Source organism: Orcinus orca, chromosome 14 (assembly GCF_937001465.1).
Source record: "Orcinus orca chromosome 14, mOrcOrc1.1, whole genome shotgun sequence".
Lineage (NCBI taxonomy): Eukaryota > Metazoa > Chordata > Mammalia > Artiodactyla > Delphinidae > Orcinus > Orcinus orca.
In genome coordinates this window covers 88378808-88400266 of record NC_064572.1, presented here as the reverse complement: position 1 = coordinate 88400266, position 21459 = coordinate 88378808, and positions in this window count along the sequence as shown.

Below are 21459 nucleotides of genomic sequence, written 5' to 3'. Positions count from 1 at the left end.
TTCCAGGAGACAGGCCACCTCCCCCCACAGAGTGACAGGTGTGTTCTCAGCGGGTGAAGAAAGTGCTTTTCACTGAGCAGACTGGAGAGCCACAGACGTAATCAACCTGCCAGCGCCGTGCTGTAATATGCTCATTTCCTCTTTCCCTTCCTCTGGGAAACCAGCTCTGTCTCTCAGATCGCTCCTGGCATCCACCACCAGCCTGTGACCTGCATCACAGAGATGGGGACTCCGGCCACCCTCTGTGGCTCTCACAGCCCTGCCTCTGCTCACAAGCTCCCTGATGTTCGTCTGACATACCCCTGCTCATGCCTCATGTAGAAAAGGTCCCCATACATGTCGAGCCCCTGAACCCATGTGACATAGTTTGGGGGAGGCCGCGCTGTGTACTTTGCCTGTTCTCTTGTTAATTTCTCGTGCCGCCTTGAATGGAGGTGTGTTTTTCCCGTGTTGGATCTGATGTTTCAAGTAGAGCAACCTGTCACTGTCTGACAGGCACTGCATTAATTAAACAGGGGGTGACACTGCACAGGGCAGTCGAGGCCTGAATCCATTATTTCAAGGCATGTTTCGTTAGTTATCAAAGAAAAGGGTGTGGGTCGCTGACAGTATTCTTACAGAGTTTGGGGGCCTCCCAGGCACAGCCCTGGAGAGGGTCCCGACCAGTGTCCCCGACGCCCTCACGCCTCCTTCATCCTCGTTTTGAAACATACTAGTGTCAGCGACACCATCACCCCGAGATGCTGGGAATGGCCTAAGTCCATTCGTCCTCAGGAAACGGGCACCGTCTCCCTGCTGGAGAGACTTGCCTGGAGGAGGCTGACCAAGCCCCGGACGGCACCCAGACACACTCTGTCTCCAGCAACCCCACACACTCTCACACTCACACCCATGTCGGTCCATGCCTGGGCCCATCTCCTGAGGGCCCGCCGGCTCCCGGGCAGGCTGCACCCTACAGTCCTCGCGGGGAGAGTCCTGCGGGGATGGCACTCGCCCGCCCGTTAACCCGGAGCCCTAACCCTGCCCGCAGGACGCCCCGTGTGCCTGCGGTCTGGAAGACGGAGGCACCTGAGAAGAGCACGAGGAGGAGAAAGACGGCCCTCGAGGGGCCACCAGCTGGGGGCGCCCTGCCCCTGCCACCCACGTCCCCTTACAGGGACCCGCCCCCCCCCCCCCCCACCCAGGTCTAGCAGGGAGGAAGCGGAGGTGGGCGCGCCGCACAGTTCCTCTGTATCACCCTCTTCAGCCTCAACCTCTCACCCTGATTGATGCCACCACCGCGCCTTCTTGGTCACCAAACTGATGCACAATCGTCTTGATACACTGCTCTGCCTGGGAAAAGGTAAGCTCTTCACTAAGCAGACAGTTTTCCCACATAGTTATTTGGAAACAACATACGTGGGCATGCATGTGCACGCTCGTGCACACACAAACACACACAGGAGGAACTCAAGAAATATCAGTGGGTTGACAGTCCATGAAAGAGTCAAGGCTGCTCCAGAGGAGAACAAAGGCTTCTCTGCTGAGAAATGCTGTTGGTTTTCCCCTTCCTTCTGTTCAACAGGGATGAGTAGCCACCTAACGGCCGATACCACGTGCTTCGGAGTCATTGCCCTGCCTCTTGGGATTACATAAAATCCATCACTCCCTGCTAGGCTCAGCTGTTCAACCAAACCCCCATCTCGTTCGCATGGAAGAGTCTGGAAGCTCTGGGTCAAAGCAATACCGATATTCAACAGGCTAGTTTTGATTAGGGAAAAACGGGCCTGGGAGCTCAAGGGCTACTGTCTAGGTGTCCATGGCCTGGGTCCTGTACCAGCTGGAGGAGGAAGAGTGTGGAATGTCTCTTCCAGAAGTGAAACCCTGTCACCCTCTGGCCTCTCCATATACTAGAGAGCAAGGATTTTGTGCAGGAAGCACCAATGTCTCTCAGTCCCTGCACAGAACAGAGGCTACCAGAAGCATCTCTTAAATCAGCAGTTCTTGGGGGACAGACGTGGCGGGGAGGGTACAGGACTCAGAGCTGGGTAACCTGAGATAAAACACTTACGATGGTTCTAACAGTTCCCAGCCACGGGATGAGAGCGGGTGAAACATAACTGTATGTCTCTCTACCTGAATGTACTCCAGCTCTCGAGTCTTCATTTCCTAGCTGATAACTGAATCTTGCCGAAGTGAACTTTTCCCTTTTCAGTTAATCTTCACTGTCTTCAGGTTTCCTACAGAACTGAATCAGGATCGGCCTTCTTCCTGGACACAACCTGCCTGTCGTTTGGGCATCAGGGGGCAGTTCCCGCTCTGTGTCACCAGCACTTACCCTCGCTGCTCAGGGAGATGGGGACCCTTCCCTGCCCACTGGCCACAGGCCCGTCCCATCACTCTGCACCCATGGTCGCACCCCTCGGGTCCCCTGCTTCTGGGCCCCTTGTCAGTGGCCATCACCATGAGTCCTCTTCCTTCCCACCCTGAAGGCTCTGCAGGCATCCCCAGCCCCTCCTCGGCCCTACCGCACTCCTCGGAACTCAGGAACCATCCTGAAACACTCCCCATCGGCGCCTCCCCCAGGGGCCCCAGGCAGGCTGCACACAGATGACAGGGAGGGGGTTCAGAGGCCTTCACGGAAACTGGATTGTGCTTGCACGTCTGGAGACAGACGCTGGAGCTCTCTCTCCGGATTTGGGATGGTGACACCCTAATGTCGCCCATGGATGCCAAGAATGTTCTAACAGGGAGGCCCGTTATTCGACCTTCCCCACTCACGACAGTTCCGTGCCTTTAAATCATTTTTGTCCACAGTATAGCAAATCTGTAGAGTTCCAACCTCCCAGGCTGCCCCCATGAGCGGGGAGGCCGTCTCCAGGTCACGGGGCTCCCCACACAAGGCTCCTGGCGAGGCCCCCAGTGCCCAGAGGACCTGGCCACCTGCATGAAAGGGAGCCCTTCGGGCACAAATTGCATACGATAAGCGTTCTGGCCACATTGCGTTCGGGAAGGTAAACTTCCCGCCTGGATCAAATGTCTGTCTGATGGGTGTAGGTCCTGGGGCTCGAACGCAGTGTTTCCTTGGCACGGCTGTGAGCTATTAGCTCACAACCCAAGTGTGCTGGGTGACTTCGGCTCCCACGAATGGCTGGTGACGAGGGCTGGCAGTGGCGGAGTCTCCCTCACCTCGCCACCTCCCCGCTCGGGGGTCCGCATCCTCAGAGGTTGTCTCCAGGGCCTCAAGGCAGCTGCATGCATCTCCTCAAGACCCCAGGGCACTGGGCCCACCGCAGGGACTAGAAACACAGCCGTGCACATCCGTGAACCCCTGAGCCTGGGCCAGCCCTTCCCATCCTAGTCGGGACCACCTAGTCTGCTCCAGCAGAGAGGGGGCTTCGTCCCCATCATAAGACCCCACAATCCTCCATCTAAAACTCCTCTGAAGGAAACCCAGATGGCAGCCCTCCTGTAGTCACGGCCTACCCCACCAGGAGCACTGCTGAGCGTTTCAGAGAAGCAGCGGGGCTACACAACGGAAGCCAATGTTTAGGTAAATACCATAAGCTAGTGTACAAACCAGCTTACTCCTACGCGCCTCCTGCCCAGCCGAAACACCAGCCTCACACGCCTGCCGAATCGGGACCACAGGACGCTGAGGACCGACCCCTCCACGTGTCCCCAGAAGAAAAAACTGAAAATGAGGAAAGAGCGACTTCATTCTGCCGCACTGCGACCAGGAACCTGAGAATCTGCTACTGAGGGGGAGAAGCAGAGCCCCTGCCTCATGAAGCCCACCCTCCAGTCCAGAGAAGAGGCAGTAAACCAGGAAACAAGCAAGTGGTGTCAGACGTAAGTTAGACATCAGAGGCAGAGCATCAGAAGCTCCAGCAGGGAAGCCATGGGGGCGGCAGTGGGGAGGGGACTCCTGAGCAGGGGGACGGAGGGAGGAGGTGGGGGATGCGGAGACGTCGGGGCAGCAGCAGAGCAGATCGGGAGCGAGAGGGTGCGGGCACTGGAGGACGGTAAGAGGGGCCGCGGGGCAGAGTTGGTGGCCCGGCCGGAAGTGGGATGGACAGAGGGCAGGGCGCTGAGCGGCCTGGATTCCTTTGCCCTAAGAGGACTTTCCGGCTGCCCGGGGCCAGCGCGGTGGTCCAGGTCCCACAGGAAAGGGTGATGGGAGGAGAGAGGAACAGGGCAGAGACGGGGCCCGATTTAACCACAGCTGAGAGCGCTTGCAGGTGGATTAGCCCAGGAGCGGGAGTGACGGAGGGGACGGAGGATGACCCCTGCGCTTTGTCCTGAGGAACGGGGCGGACAGCAATGTCATGGGGCATGTGGCACTGTGGAGAATCCCAGGACCTGCGGGCAGGGGCAGGGCTTGACTCCCAGACATGGGGTCTGACCTTGGCGACAGGCGCCGCATGCAGGACCTGCCGCTGTGACATCACGTCCTCGTCCCTCTGGGGCTGCTTAGTGCTTAGCTGAACAGACTCGATTCCTCGCTTCCCAAAGGACACAGACCAGATGCTCAGGGTACTGCGAACTGAATTCTTTCTGTTCTGAGGAGGTCACAGCCTCCCTTGAGATATGCAGAGACCCCAGAGGGGTGCACAACCAGGACTGGCGTCACTGCAGCCGGCACAGCACAAGCTCATGTCACAACTCGTCCACTCGGGCAGCCAGGAGCTGCTGGCATCGCTTTCCACGGTGCCCTGGCTGGTCAGGGTCCCTGCAGACAGACAGCACCCTCAAACCTGTCCTGATGTGGGTCTAATGGGGCCACTGACGGGAAACCGGCAAGGGATGGCGTAGGGGGAGGGCAGCTTCGGGGCCAGGCCATCCCACTCCGCCCAGCTCACCTCGCTGCAGCTACCGGAAGCACCTCCAACTTGGGGTCTGAACACACCACGAACTGGTTTCCTGATGAATGGGCAGAGACAACACATCTGGTCAGTAACAGTGAAGCTTCCGGACCAAGAGGGAAAACTCAGCAGTGAGCCCAGCACCGCTCCGGAGCGGGACAGGAAAGCAGAAGTGAGAGGCGTCACTGACGTGGCGGACAGGTGTGGAGAGGAAAGAGAGTCTGTTCTCCACCGTCCTCCAGGGCTCCCAGCCCCATCTGCTGTCCCTAAGGAGGGTGGCCTTCGGCACAGAACGGGGGCGGGGGTGGGGATCACTGATGCAAAGACTGTGACAGGAGAAAGCAGAGCTGTGGTCCCTGATGAGATTCCAGGGACAGCCAGGTGGAGTGGCCAGGGTCCCCGTACCAGCCAAATCCGAGGAGCAGCAGTGGACCCAGAGCAGCTGACATGTTGTCACTTTCTTAAGCTCTGGCCCAAGGAGGAGTGTGATGAATGCACCCTGGACCAGAGAATAAGGACAACCAGCCATGGGCAGGGACTCCAGGCCGCCCCCCACTCTCTTACCCCTTGGGAGGTTAGGATGCCCTGCTCCCCACGTTTTTGTTTGCAGGGTTTTTTGTTTTTTTGCTAATTATTTTTAATCACTCTGATTGAGACATGATTTACATACTATGAAAGTCACCAGTTTTTTTTTTTTTTTTTTGCAGTACGCAGGCCTCTCACTCTCCCGTTGTGGAGCACAGGCTCCGGACGCGCAGGCTCAGCGGCCATGGCTCACGGGCCCAGCCGCTCCGTGGCATGTGGGATCCTCCCGGACCGGGGCACAAACCCGTGTCCCCTGCATCGGCAGGCGGACTCTCAACCACTGTGCCACCAGGGAAGCCCGAAATTCACCAGTTTCAAGTGTGTAGTTCAGTGAACTTTGACAATGCACAATCACGGTGCAGGACGCCTCCCCTCCCACAAAGACCCCCCTGCAACCCCACCGCAGTCATGCCGCTCCCCTAACCCCATCCCTAGGCAGCCACTGATGTGCAATTTTGCCTTTTCCAGAATTTTGTGTAATCGGAAGAATCCAGTATGGAGTGTTTGCGTCTGTTTCCTTTCTGATTCAGATCCATTACTGAGGCTTATCCGTGTGATTAGCTGTTCCTTTTATTCTGAAGGGTATTCCCACCATCTGGATATTCCGTGGTTGGTCCACTCTCCAGTAGGCGGACACTTGGATCCTTTCCAGGTTGGCGCTGATACAAAAAATGCTTCTACGGACATTGGTGTACAAGGCTTTGTGTGGACACAGATTTTCATTTATCTTGTATAAATACTGAGAAGTAGAATTGCTGGGTGATATGATTCGTGTGTATTTACCTTTATATAAAAAAAACCTTCCAAACTCCTTTCCAAAGCACTGTACATACTACATCCCCACAGGAAGGCATGAAAGTTTGTTATTTCACACCTCGTCAGCACTTGATGTCAATCATTCTAAAGAGTGAGTAAAGGTATTTCACTGTGGTTTTAATTTTCCCTTCCCTAAATAAACATTGATGTCAGCAGTTTTTTCCTGTGCTTTTTGTCCATTTGCATACCTTCTTTGATAAAGTGTATTTCAAACTTTTGTCCATCATTTATTGGGGTTTTGTCTTCATTTTATTGAATTATAAGATTTCCTTATATTTTTAAAAAATGTTTTAAGTACAATTGAATATTTAAGTCATGAATATTATTATTAAATCTAATATTCAACTTTTTTCTATCATTGTCATTTCCTTTTTTTTTGAAGCATATTTGATTTACAGTGTTGTGTTAGTTTCAGGTGTACAGCAAAGTTTTTCAGTTTTATATACATATATATTCAGGTTCTTGTCCATTTTAGGTTACTACAAGATATTGAATATAGTTCCCTGTGCTATACAGTCGGTCCTTGTTGTTTATTTTATATATAGTTGTGTGTATCTGTTAATCCCAAACTCCTAACTTATCCCTTCCCCCCCTTCCCCCTTTGGTAACCATAAATTGGTTTTCTATGTCTGTGAGCCTATTTCTGTTTTGTAAATAAGTTCATTTGTATCATTTTTTTAGATTCCACATATAAGTGATATCGTATGATATTTGTCTTTCTCTGTCTGACTTACTTCACTTAGTATGATAATCTCAAGGTCCATTCATCTTTGTATATTGTTGATACACCTCCTTTATCAGATATGTTTTGCAGATATTTTGTCTGTGGCTTGCCATTTTATTTTCTTTACATGTCTTTTGAAAAGCAATTTTTAAAAATTTTTATGAAGTCAAATTTATCTATTTTTTTTCTTTTATGGTGTGTCCTATCTGGATCTTAAGAAAGCTTGTGACTCCCAAGGTCACAAAAATTACCTGTGATGCTTTCTTAAGAAGTTTATACTTTTAATGTTTATATGGAGGGCTGTTTTATATAAACAAGCAAACAAATAAATAACAGATAAACTATATATTATATATACCTTTCTTTTACATCATACACAAATATTAGTGTGTAGATAAACAGATATTCTAGCACCACTTGCTGAAAAAGCCATTCTTTCTCCCCTTTAATTACCTAGGCAAACTTGTTGAAAATCAGTTAACCTTTTATGTGTATATGTGTAACCACATATACATTCTGTCCCTTTGGTGTTTGTGTCTGTCTTAATGCCAGCACAACAATCCTGACCTCTGCCACTTTATGTAGTAAACTTGAAATCAGGTAGTCTGATTCCTCTAACATTTTTTTTTAACTTTTTCTTAAATTTTTGTAAGTCCTCTGCATTTCCATATAAATTTTAGGAAATGAAGGTTGCGGGGGTTTTAGCTGAGCTTGTGTGAGTGTCTAGATCAGTTTGGCAAGGACTGACAGCTTAACAATATTGAACTTTTTGTGCCGTGAACATGGAACTACTCTCCACTTATTTAGGTCTTCTTTAATTTCTCTCAGGAGTATTTTGTAGTTTTCAGCCAAAACATCATGCATGTATGTTGTTCAATCCATTCTTAACTATTTCATAATTGGGGATATGTGGGTGGATATGTAGGTGTTTAATGTAAACATCTTTTTTATTCACTACATTTCATTTTTTGGATTCTCTAGCCGTGGTGTCTCTAAAGTTAAATGTATATATATTTTTTAACAAATTACAGGGGGTTTTTTTGTATACGGGCCTAGTATCCTGTGACCATGTTAAATTTACTCATTAATTTTAGTAGCTTTTTTGGTAGATGCATTAGAATTTTTTAAAAATCATATACTCCATTAATAGAGTTTTAGTCATTGGTTTCCAACCTACTACACTGGTTTCCAATGACTTTTATATTTTATTTATCTTCCCTTATTGCACTAGCAATGGGGAGGGGGCACAGAATCAGTCTTTTGCTATTAAGTATGAGACTGGGTGTAGGCTTTTCTAGATGCTCTAAGATGCTCTTAATCAGGTCAAAAAAGGTCCCTTCTACTTCTATGTTTCTAAGAGTTTTCATCATGAATGGATGTTAAATTTTGTCAAACATGATTTCTGCATCTATTAAGATGATTGTATGGTTTTCCTTTTTACTCTGTTATTAGGGTGAATTACCCTGATTAATTTTTCAGTGTTAAACCATCCTTAAATTCATGGAGTAAAATTTACTTGATCAGACTGAAATATCCTTTGATATAGTGATGGATTCAACTTGCTATTGTTTTGTTAAGGATTTTAGCATAGATATTCATGAGGAATATTGATTTACTTTCTTATAAGTCATACTTCCTTGGAAGAAAGTTAAACTACAAATCAACATTCCTTAGAACATATATTATTCTGATTTTGGTATCAGGGTAACACCAATCTCATAAATTGAGTTGGGATGTATTCTTATTGTTTTTTCTTATTTTTCTTGTGGCTTCTTTTTTGATACGTGGGTGCATGCGTGTGTGCATGTACACACACACACACACAGAATGTTGTTTAATTTCTAATAATTTGGGATTTTTCTAGATTTATTTCAGTTATTGATTTCTTATACAATTTGCTTGTATTCAGAAAACATTTTCTTTAGTTTTTCAATCCTCTTAAATTGAGATTCTTTGTGACCCAGAATACAGTTTATCCTCAGTCATGTGTTGATTCCACTGTGCACGTCTCTTCCCAACACAGCATCAGGTGACGTCGTGTTGGTAGCTTGAAATCATGGGAATGTTTACACCACGGAAATTAGCCAGCACTACACATGTGGGCTTTGGAGAGCCAGATGTTAAAGCATTGTCAGCACACAGCCATTTATCTCCTTGAAGGGTCTACGTCCCTTGATGAGTTCTGTGTTTATCTGCACAAATATTAAAACAAGCGTGAGTTCCTGGCATGTCTGACTCAGCAGCACCACGGGGTTCACTCTGGTCTTTCCTCCTGCTTATTTGTAACTTCTTTTCTCACACTGAGAAACTTGGCTTCATTAGCAGAATTCATTTACTCATTTATTCAACCCTAGTAAGCAGGGGAACTGATCTAGACTTGCTAAACTGTACCCACGTGGGAAACAAATCTACCCACTGGAGTATAGGGCTTACATATGGTTCTTGGCATCTCCAGACTGACAGTACCCACTTAAAACCCCCAAATGACTAAGATTAGTTCCCTTTTTCCCCCACCACCCTGAGTGTGGATGCATCACTCATTAGTAATACAGTTGGATACATCTGTCTCAGTCTGCCTTCTGTCCCGGGATCTGCAGTTTACAGGTTAATTTTTCTAAATTTGCACACAGTGTAGTTCACTCTTTCTGGGGCACAGTTCTGTGTGCTCTGAAATACACCCGGGATATTTGCAATTTCTAATGTTCTTTTTTTTGTTTTGGAGGATCCAATTTTCTATCTAGTGGCATTTTCCTTCAGACTGAATAATTTATGTCAGCATTTCTTATAGCAAAGGTCTCCTGGCAGCAAATTATTTTAGCTTTTCTTTACGTGAAAATGCCTGTATTTTTCCTTAATTCTGAAGAATGTTTTCACTGGGTATAGAATTCTTAATAGAGATTATATTTTGCTTTCAGCACTTTATAGACATTGTTTTATTTTCTTCTGTCCTACATTGTTTCTGAAGAGGAGCCAGACATTAATTGCCTCAAGGTGCCCTTGTAATAGGCAAGTTTTCTCTTGCTCCTTTCAAGATTTGATCTTTATCTTTGGTTTCAACACTTTGATAATTATGTGCTTCCACATGGGCTTCTGTGTGTTTTTTTCTTTCGGGGGTTCGTTTAGTATCTTTCTGTGTACATCAGATGTAGAATATTTAGGATGTTACCTCTTCAAATATTTTTCTGTCTCAGCCTCTCTTTTCTCTCCTGGCGACCAAATTACATGTATGCCAAATTGTTTGATATAATCCAACAAACCACTCAGGCTTTATTCTTTAAAAAGGAAAAAAAAAAAAAAAACCTGTTTTCTCTGCTCTGCTCTTCGATAATTTCCAGTGACATCTTCAGGTTCACTTACTCCTTCCTCTGTCACAGCCATTTGACTGGTACACTCATCACATAAATATTTCTGTTCACTAGCGACTTTATGGTTCTCTGCAGAGATTTCCTTTAATTATACACAACTAAAGCGGGCCCAGTGTTTGGGGGGACACACTTTTATGAGTTTTACCTCCAGGACCCTGCCAGGCCTCACTGTGAACATCAGAGAAAAAGCCCCTACTGCTCCCCATGGGGGGACAGAAAACTCTCCATTGTGAAATACACCCCCAGTGTTCAGTTCTCCTTCGCAATGCCTGCCCTCAAGGGAAATCCCTACCTCATGGGATTCCACCTGGGGAAAGAAAACACCCGACTCGGGCTCACTAAAAAAGGGACCCCTAACCATAGAACTGCAGAACACCCCCCTCCCAGCAAGGCTCCTGTGTACTACTAACTGGGGCTACCGCTAAAAGTGCTACAAGCCCCAGACCCGACTTAAGGAATCTCCAGAGAAAATCAAAGAGAGCAGGGGAGACAAGAGCCAGGGCACCAGAGGAAATTTAAGTTCTGACACCACAGCTGCAGCAAGCAGTAAATACAGCCTGACTCCTCGCCAGGCAAACATAAAACCTCCTCTAAAGCTGCCGTCCCCAACCTTTCTGACACCAGGAACAGGTTTCGTGGAAGACAGTTTTTCCACGGACTGGAGCCGGGGGGATGGTTCGGGCAGTGATGCGAGCGATGGGGAATGATGGGCAGCGGCAGGTGAAGCTGCGCTCTCGCTTGCCCACCGCTCACCTCCTGCTGTGCGGCCCGGTTCCTAACAGGCTGCGGACAGGTACTGGTCGGCGGCCCGGGGCTGGGGACCCTGCTCTAAAGCATATCTCCCTCAACTCGCTTCACCCTGTACGTCATGCCTGGCTTTCCAAAAACAACGACAAGGCATGCTGAAAGGAAACAAACACAGACTGAGGAGACAAACCAAGCCTCGGAACCTGGCTTGGACGTGGCAGAGATTTCGGAATGATCAAACCAGAAATTTAATATAACCATTATTTATATGCTAAGAGCTCTAATAGAAAACGTGAACAGCATACAAGATGGGGGTGGGGGGGCAATGTAAGCAGGGAGGCATAAAATCTAAGAAATAATCAAAAAGAAAGGCTAGAAACAAAAATAATAGAATAGAAATGAAGAATACCTTTGATGGACTCAGACTGGTACAGCCAAGGGAAAAAAAATCAGTGAGTTTGAAGATATGTCAATAGAAACTTCTAAAACTGAAATGCAAAGAGAAATAAGAATGGAAAATATGAAACAGAATGTCCAAGAACTGTGAGATAATTACAAAAAGCATAACATTTTATGATGAGGATACCTGAATGAGAAGGAAGAAAGAAAAGAGCACATATTTGAAGTAATAATGGCTGAGAATTTTCCAAAATCAATGACAAACACTGAAGCACAGTTCCGGGAATCTTGGAGGACACCAACCATGCATGATAAATACCAAAATGTCGACACCTTGGTAGATCATATTCAAACTTCAGAAGATCAAAACCTAAAAGAAAAACTTGAAAGGAGTCAGGGTGGGGGCTGGAGGGTGGGGAGAATACCCCACCTGTAAAGGAACAAGGATAAGAATTACATTGGACTTTTCTTTAGAAAACAAGCAGCAAGAAGAGAGTGGAGGGAAATATTTAGTGTTGAAAGAACAAAACCAGCAAGCTAGAATTCTGTATCCAGTGAGATTTCCTTCAAAAGTGAAGGAGAATCATTAATCATTAGAGAAATGCAAATCAAAACTACAATGAGATATCATCTCACACCAGTCAGAATGGCCATCATCAAAAAATCTAGAAACAATAAATGCTGGAGAGGGTGTGGAGAAAAGGGAACCCTCTTACACTGTTGGTGGGAATGTAAATTGATACAGCCACTATGGAGAACAGTATGGAGGTTCCTTAAAAAACTACAAATAGAACTACCATATGACCCAGCAATCCCACTACTGGGCATATACCCTGAGAAAACCAAAATTCAAAAAGAGTCATGTACCAAAATGTTCATCGCAGCTCTATTTACAATAGCCCAGAGATGGAAACAACCTAAGTGCCCATCATCGGATGAATGGATAAAGAAGATGTGGCACATATATACAATGGAATATTACTCAGCCATAAAAAGAAACGAAATTGAGCTATTTGTAATGAGGTGGATGGACCTAGAGTCTGTCATACAGAGTGAAGTAAGTCAGAAAGAAAAAGACAAATACCGTATGCTAACACATATATATGGAATTTAAGAAAAAAAATGTCATGAAGAACTTAGGGGTAAAGCAGGAATAAAGATGCAGACCTCCTAGAGAACGGACTTGAGGGTATGGGGAGGGGGAAGGGTGAGCTGTGACAGGGCGAGAGAGAGTCATGGGCATATACACACTAACAAACGTAGTAAGGTAGATAGCTAGTGGGAAGCAGCCGCATGGCACAGGGATATTGGCTCGGTGCTTTGTGACAGCCTGGAGGGGTGGGATAGGGAGGGTGGGAGGGAGGGAGACGCAAGAGGGAAGACATGGGAACATATGTTTATGTATGACTGATTCACTTTGTTATAAAGCAGAAACTAACACACCATTGTAAAGCAATTATACCCCAATAAAGATGTTAAAAAAAAAAAAAAAAGTGAAGGAGAAACAGACTTGCTCAAACAAAAAAAATGAGGGTTTTTGTTGCCAGCAGACCTGCCTTGCAGAACATATTAAAACTTCTTCATAGGGCTTCCCTGGTGGCACAGTGGTTGAGAGTCCGCCTGCCAATGCAGGGGACACGGGTTCATGCTCCGGTCCGGGAAGATCCCGCATGCCGCAGAGCGGCTGGGCCCGTGAGCCATGGCCGCTGAGCCTGCGCGTCCGGAGCCTGTGCTCCACAACGGGAGAGGCCACAGCAGTGAGAGGCCTGCGTACCGCAAAAAAAAACCCTAAAAAACAAAAAAACAAACTTCTTCGTAGAGAAGAAAAACGATATAGGCCAGATATTCAGATCTACATAAGAAAGGAAGAACATTAGAGAAAGTATAAATGAAGGTAAAATTTAAAAGTTTCATTTTACTTTATTTAGGACAATTATGATAACCTCTTAAAATATAGTTTTGACATCTTGTTCATGCCAGATTCTGGTCAAATTACTTGTCTTTTCCTGTGTCTTTAGAATGTATTCCATTTTCCTGGTTTTTCACATGTCACGTAATTTTGGACTGTATTTTGGAAACTGTGTTCAGATGTTGAGATTCCAGAATCTGTTATTTTGTTTGAAAACCATTGTTTCCTTTTTCTTAGCAGGTAATTTCCTTAGCTGGGTGTGAACTGCAAACTCTTGCTCTTGGGAGGCAGCTCAGTTCATGAAATTTGCCTTTAGCTGAGCTACATGGAGTCTGTTCTGCACATGAGTATTTTGGGCTCCATCAGAGACGTGGGTAGATGGAGTAGGGGGCTTCTCCTCCAGTTCTTCTCTTCAACAATCCCCTACTCTCTGCAGTGTCTGTAATTTCTCAGCCTGAATTTCTGGTTCCCTAGGTAAGAAAGATTACAGGTTACCTATGTGGACTGTGCAGCCCCTGTGCATGCTGTCGGCTGCATGTAGCATGGGGCAAGCCTCGCAGATGGACGCGAGCTCCGGTAATTCCCCATCTGCACTCCTCAGGTGAGGAAGTCTCCCACACAGACTGTAGGAGTTCTCCCCCTACAGTCTATGTACTTCTGTTCACTTTCCAGCACCTTCGGGTTGAATCTTTTTGGTATCGTGTCATGGATCAGAGTTGTGTCCCGAAGGGGGATGCTGTCTTATTGAGAAGCAAAAGACCACATTCATTTCTGAAAGATGTTTTCACTAGGTATCGGATTCTCAGTTGAGAGTAACTTCCTTTCAGTGTATAAAGATGTCACTCCATTTCCTCCTGGCTTACATCATTTCTGATGCAAAGTAAGTTATTCTTACCTTTGTGTGTCTTATGTAATTATGTAATATGTGTCTATGTTTCTCATATAAACTGATTTTAAGATTTCTTCTTTTCTGGGAATTCTCTGGTGGTCCAGTGGTTAGGACTCCACGCTTTCACTGCCGAGGGCCTGGGTTCAATCCCTGGTAGAGGAACTAAGATCCCACAAGGCCCGCAGCGCAGCCAAAAAAAAAAGATTTCTTTCCAGCATGTTCAGTGTTACATGGCTGCTTTCTTTGTTTCTTCTGCTGGACATTTGCTGAGCTTCTTGAATCTGTGGGTTTATGGTTTTCACCAAATTTCTTTTTTTTCAGCTATTATTTCTTCAAATTTTCTGTACCTCTTTCTCTCTGTTCTCTGTATATAGGACTTGAATCACACTTAGTTTAGACCACTTAAATTCTCTCACTAATTCTAATGCTCCGTTCATGTTTTCTATCTGCTTTCTGTGCTTTATTTCATTTGCTATTATTATATCTTCAAGTTCACTAGTGTGTGTGTGTGTGTGTGTGTGTGTGTGTGTGTGTGTGTCTGCGTGTGTGTGCTGTTTTAATGTCCTTATCTGCTAATTTCATAATCTGTCACTTCTGGGTATATTTCTATTAATAGAGTTTTCTCCTGGTTATGAGTTTTATTTTCATGCTTATTTGCATAGCTGGTATTTTGGTTAAATGCCAGGCGTGAATTTTAATGTCATTGGATGACATATTGCTAAAGGAATGTTGAACTTTGCTCCGGCATACAGTAATATTACTTGAAGTCAGCTTGATTATTTTGAGGTATACTTTTAAGCTTTTTGGCAGAAAGGCCAGAGCAGCCTTTCATCTAGAGTAACTTATCCAAACTTCTAAGGTGATATCCTTCTGAAGGCTCTACCCAATACCTCAGGTGCTACTAAGTCTCTCCAGACTTGTTGGTGGGAACATGAAATTTCCTATACCTGCATGAGCTCCAGGGATTTCTTGTCCCAGTGCTTTCAGTACTTCTCTTCCCAGCCCTACGGCGATTCACCCCACATATGTAGTCACAGGTGAATATAATGCAAAGATTCTACAGGGGCCTGCAGATCTCTGGAACTCTCTTCCTGTGCAGCTCTCTCTGGTCTGCAGCTAAAAGCTCTAGTTGCCGCTGGCTCTCAGAGCTGCAGTCCCCTCATCCCAGAAAAATCTGCTGGGCTCTGCTTCTTGTTCCCTTTTCTGTGCTTCAGCCTGGAAACTTCTAAGCAGTAAGCTGTGCAACTGTATGGCTAACTGTGTTCATTTCCATGTGCTTTCTATTGTTCAAGGTTGGAAATGGTCGTTTCACATCTTGTTTCATTTTCTGGTAATTCAAGGCACGAGCTTATGGACTGGAAGCAGCAGTCCTCAGAAGGCGTGTTTTTCACAGGGGAATAAATGAGCGATTCTGAAAGTGCTTTCTGCATTTGTAGGATTAAGCAACTAAGTAAATACCATGATGACATCAGGTGGTAAGTTTCTCCTGTTGGCAAAGGAAGCTACATATATGAAAGGCAGGCAGGCTGGGAACATAGAGAACAGACGTGTGGACACAGGGGTGGGGGAGGGGGGTGGGATAAACTGAGAGATTGGGATGGACATATATGCACTACCATGTGTAAAACAGATGGCTAGTGGGAACCTGCTGCAGAGCGCAGGGAGATCAGCTCGGTGCTCTGTGGTGACCTAGATGGGTGGGATTGGGGGGGTGGGAGGGAGGTCCAAGAGGGAGGGGATATATGTATACATAAAGCTGATTCACTTAGTTGTACAGCAGAAACTACACAGCATGGTAAAGCAACTATACCCCAATTTTAAAAAATGTAAAAACCAAAAAACCCCACAAAATCCCATTGTGTTGGATTGGAATTGTGTTGGAGATCTAAGCATGAACTGGTGGTTTTAGCAATACGAAGTAGATACAAATAGAGAACAGACAGATCGTTTGTTTCTTTGCTTTGTTTGCTGAGAGAAGCAGAATCAATGACACTCCATTAGTAATGAACCCACCTAGCACGTAGAACTTGGTTTCTGAATACTGTTTCCCACTATAGGATGAATAACATAGACGAGTGACTAATTCCTAGGATGGATCAGGGAAAATATAAACTAAGCCTGCAACAGATTTTTGTGCAAAAAAAAAAAAAAGGTCCAAAAGTATTGTAAACACGTCAAAGCAGAAAGAACCAGGGCTTCCCTGGTGGCGCAGTGGTTGAGAATCTGCCTGTCAATGCAGGGGACATGGGTTCCAGCCCTGGTCTGGGAAGATCCCAAATGCCGCGGAGCAACTAGGCCCGTGAGCCACAACTACTGAGCCTGCACGTCTGGAGCCTGTACTCCGCAAAAAGAGAGGCCGCGATAGTGAGAGGCCCATGCCCCGCGATGAAGAGTGGCCCCCGCTTACCGCAACTAGAGAAAGCCCTCGCACAGAAACGAAGACCCAACACAGCCAAAAATAAATTAATTAATTAATTAATTTTTTTTAAAAAAGGAACCAGTTTGAACGGGCTCTTACTGAGGAAATAGAGGATTGTAGCTTCAAAATCAATAACAACATTAAAGAATTTTAACCCATTTAATTTTTTAAATGGGTTAAAACCCATTATCATATCAGCACTATTACAATAAATAGTCTGTTAATATCATTATATCAGTATGGGCTTACAGATTCTTAATAAAAATAAGGAGAGAGAGAAGAGAGACTATTACAGTAAATACGGCAAAATATTAAACGTTAGTGAATCTGGAGAAAGATTAGATGGGAGTTCTTTGTACTGTTCTTGTAGACCTTTTTAAAATTTAAAATTATTTCACGATTAAAAGTTAAAAACGTTTAGCTTATTAAAACAAGTCCTAGTGGCTAAACTAATTAAAGGGAGAAGGCCACACCCTCCACATCAAGACACAGAGCGACCCCCATCTCTCGTGAGCCATGGAACAGGCCGATGTCAGCTCTCTCCCTGAATGGGGCAGCCCCAACCCTCACAGCGCTAGCAACAGGTGGGGGCCTGGGCATGTAGGATTCGACCCTCAGAAGGGAGATCTGGCTAGGAGTTCACATAGCAAGAAGCATCTTCGGGGCAGAACTAAAATGTGCAAATCGTGTAAGATTGGTCCATCTCAGCCGTTCCCCATGGTTTCTGAAACTGTTTATGATAAGGGATGGAGCATGTTTCTGGAGGTTTTATAATCAAATCTATGTGGGGATTTTTTGGTTTTGTTTTGTTTTGTTTTTTTTACATCTTTATTGGAGTATATTGCTTTACAATGGTGTGTTAGTTTCTGCTTTATAACAAAGTGAATCAGCTATACATATACATATGTTCCCATGTCCCCTCCCTCTTGCGTCTCCCTCCCTCCCACCCTCCCTATCCCACCCCTCTAGGTGGTCACAAAGCACCGAGCTGATCTCCCTGTGCTATGCGGCTGCTTCCCACTAGCTATCTACCTTACGTTTGGTAGTGTACACATGTCCATGCCACCCTCTCACTTTGTCCCAGCTTACCCTTCCCCCTCCCCATGTCCTCAAGTCCATTCTCTAGTAGGTCTGTGTCTCTACTACCCAAATCTATGTTTTATTCATGCCGCTTCTACTGCCCTTCCCCTCATTCCAAATCGTGTTTAAATATAGGACTATCTTTATCAATTGCCAAAGGACATCTTATAAATCCAGCTCTTTGATATTTCCAGCTCCAGCTGAACTTGGAGAATGTGAAGGAAGCCCAGCCAGCAGAAGTGATGGTACCCGCTTTAGCTGTGGGCCCCCCGTGAAAACCCAGAGAGCATTTCATTTACAGAAGAACCAGGTGAGTCGGGATTCGCTTGTTCACACCTGCAAGGAGGGAGCACTTGGGTTCCATCCGTCCGTGGCCAGGAATACGATCTGGCTTTGGAGCAGAGGAGAGGGATGGGAAATCAGGAAACTCAACAGCCTTTGAAATGCCAGCCTAGCCTTGGGAGACAAAGATAAAACTGTGGCTGTCTGGAGAAACCCTGCTGCTTCTGCAAACCCCATGGATGGCGAGCACAGAACCAAATGGAGCCCAGCAACAGGACTGACACCTCATGAGCGCTCAGAGCACCCAGGAACTGGAAAGATACGGGGAAGCAGCGCGAGCAGAATACGCCTGAGTTAGGAGGGATCTCGTGGGGTGGGGGTGGCTCTCTGGCATGGCTATGGCTCAGCCCATGGGGCTGTTCTGTTGCATCGTAGCATAGTGACCGTCTCCAGCCTCGGGGCTCTAAGTGCCGGTAGAGTCCCCAGTCATCTGACAACTGAAAGCACCCCCATTCACGTCCAACACCCCCAGGGCAAAGAGTCCACACCAATTAAGAACCACTGCTTTCAGCCATTTTGTTAGGTTGGCCATAAAGTTTGTTCCCGTTTTTCCGTCAGATGTTACAGAAAACCCTGAATGAACTTCCTGGCCAACCCAACAGAATCGCAGTAACATCGCTGAGCCACCCAGAAAGCAGGCTTTTCCCTCACTCAGATGTTAACTGCACACCTGGTCATACCGGAGTTTGCTCCAGTCAGCTGCTTGCTGGTCGGTCTGTAGGAGCGGAGGTAAGGCTTCTCTGGGACTTTGTGCTTAGTCTCCTACTGAGGAGATTTGCACGGAGGTGTCTAGACGCTGCACGGACTGAGGGTATAGGCGGGTGACCAGTGAGGGTTGGCGTGGGGTCCTTCGCCAGGGCACAAAGCCCACCCTGCCAAACCCATGACCACGGCCTCTGAGCTCTGAGAGCTAAGCCTCAGCTGCCCACCGGGTACGGGAAGCAGAGGCCTGCGGCAGGACGACCTTGAGCTTCAGGGGATCCAGCAGAGAAGGACAAGGGGTGGGATGAGAAGTAGGAGCACAGAGCAGGTAGACAGGCCAAACCGAGAAGCGGAAAGTCAGGGACGTTCAGGAAAGTGGTAAGAAGCTGCAGTCTCAAAATACAGTTCCCCCAAGTCCCGAAGCCCCCAGATTGCCACAGGCCATCCTGGCCCACGATGTTTACAACCAGTTCAGTGAAGAAGGGCTTTTCCAGCCTCCTCACACGGACACATTTGGATTAGAAGTTTCCTCAAAGTGTGTCTCTCACCGTGGGGATGTTTCTGAGGTGCTAAAAGCAGACGCAGAATTAAAGAGGCTGCTGAGTTTCCTAAGAGAAGAAAAGGGCTGTGCTGCGAGCTCCAGAGTGTCGCGGCCGCCTCCCAGCAGGGAACAGAGACGCCTTATCGCAGGAGAGGCCGTCAGACCAGGGCAGCTCCCACCTCCACTCTCTGCCGGACCATGAGAAGCTGAAGGGTGCACAGAGTGAGACGGACATCCAGGAAATCAACATAAAGTAAAACACGGGCTGCGCTGGGGTGAGTTCCAAGTCGACAGAGCAGGGTACCAGGCTCCTCTGGGAGAGGCCAGCACCGTGCAGGCATTTCCCGATGTGCCCGCGTGCATCACCGCTCACCCAACCCAGAGACTGAACTGCTTTGTCGTTAGCAACCTGACCCTGAATTTGAAGCTTCTGCCACGCCAGCAGTAAGGACACAGTCTTGCTTTAGGAAAAGGAAGCTTCCTGGAGACCTCCCGAACATCTTGGCTGGAACTGTTGGCCTTGGCAAGAAAACTAGTGATCACCAAAATGTCAGGGGAGGCCAGATTTTCTCATGGGACTCAGAAGCGCACCATGGGGAAAAGTGCACGTTCTGGGCAAGGCCAGGGCGGGGCTTGGATCTCACCGTTTTCCCGAGAATTGGGTGCCGGCAGCAAGCACCACATTAGAGCCACCGCCTGGGTAGCGGGTGTGACTCCATTGTCCTCACCGCCTGCATCAAAGGTGTGCTTGACGGGGCAGGTGCGTGTGTTCACACAGCGATATCTAGGAGTATATGTATCACACATATGCGAGCATATATATGCAATATATATGTGTATATGTATGTATATATAATAAATATATACGTATATTATATATACAGAAGTATTAAATATGTATATGTTACAGTGTAATATATAAGCTTACGTGTGCATACAATATACGTATATAAATGCTTATAATATATACCTATATGAATATATAAATATAAATGAAGATATATGTGTGTGTATATTTGTGTGTTTATACACATATTGGATCGGCCAAAAAGTTCGTTCGGGTTTTCACAACATCTTACAGAAGAACCCAAACGAACTTTTTGGCCAACCCAATATGCATGTATATACACATATATATGATGCCTCTGTGCACATTTTAAATCAATGGCAATGGCCCTCCTTCCCAAATGCATCATGAGATACAGACGAAATCCCTTTGCCAATCCAGCAGAATTGCCAAACTGCCTTCCAAGTTCCCAACCTGTCAGAAGGCGCCAGAGATGAGCTCCTTGTAGGAATCTCGCAGTGTAGCGTTGACAGCTTTTTTCTCTACCAGATTTGTGGTGTTTTCGTGAGTAAACCAGCAGCAGAGGATACGGCTATCCTCTGCTTTCACAGCCCAAGGACGGCTGGTCCACAGCATAAGTTCACACAAACAAACCAACTGAAGCAATTTGCACTATTGCTCAAAGCTGAGCTTCTTAAGTTCTTCTGTTGCAGCCTCAATTGATTCAGGGAAAATCCACGTTTGGCTTTGTTTTTCCCTAGTTAATAAATGAACTTGTCCTGCCCCCAACCCCACCAATAGCCAGAGAGAAATATTAAAGGAGCAGATCGCAGGATGGGGATGGGGGCCACGATTCAGCAGCAAACCCCACAGAGAGGATCTCGGCGTCCCTCTGCAATAACTCCATTTCATAGATATTTACTATTCAGCTATGTTTTCTTAAACCAAGAGTTGACCCTTGTTTAAAGTAATCATACAAATGATCAGTACTTCACTGCCTGAGGAAACAGGAAATTTGCATCTGGTTTATCTGAGCCAAAATTAAACATTTATACATTTTGTTCACACTGCTTGTCATTAGTCCCAGCTTACTACTACCCTCTGCATTCCGTTTTGTTTCTTCTTTGAAACAAAATCACCCATGAAAATTACACTTCTTCCATTAATGGTAATGTGCCCCTGTAAGATTTCCTAAATTGTCTTTTCAAGGGAGAGAAAGTTTATAGGGAAATGCACTTAGCTCATGCAGAGACCTCCACGTCTGTCTAAGAGGGCCCCATCTCTCAGACTCCAACACTGTTTGTTTAGCA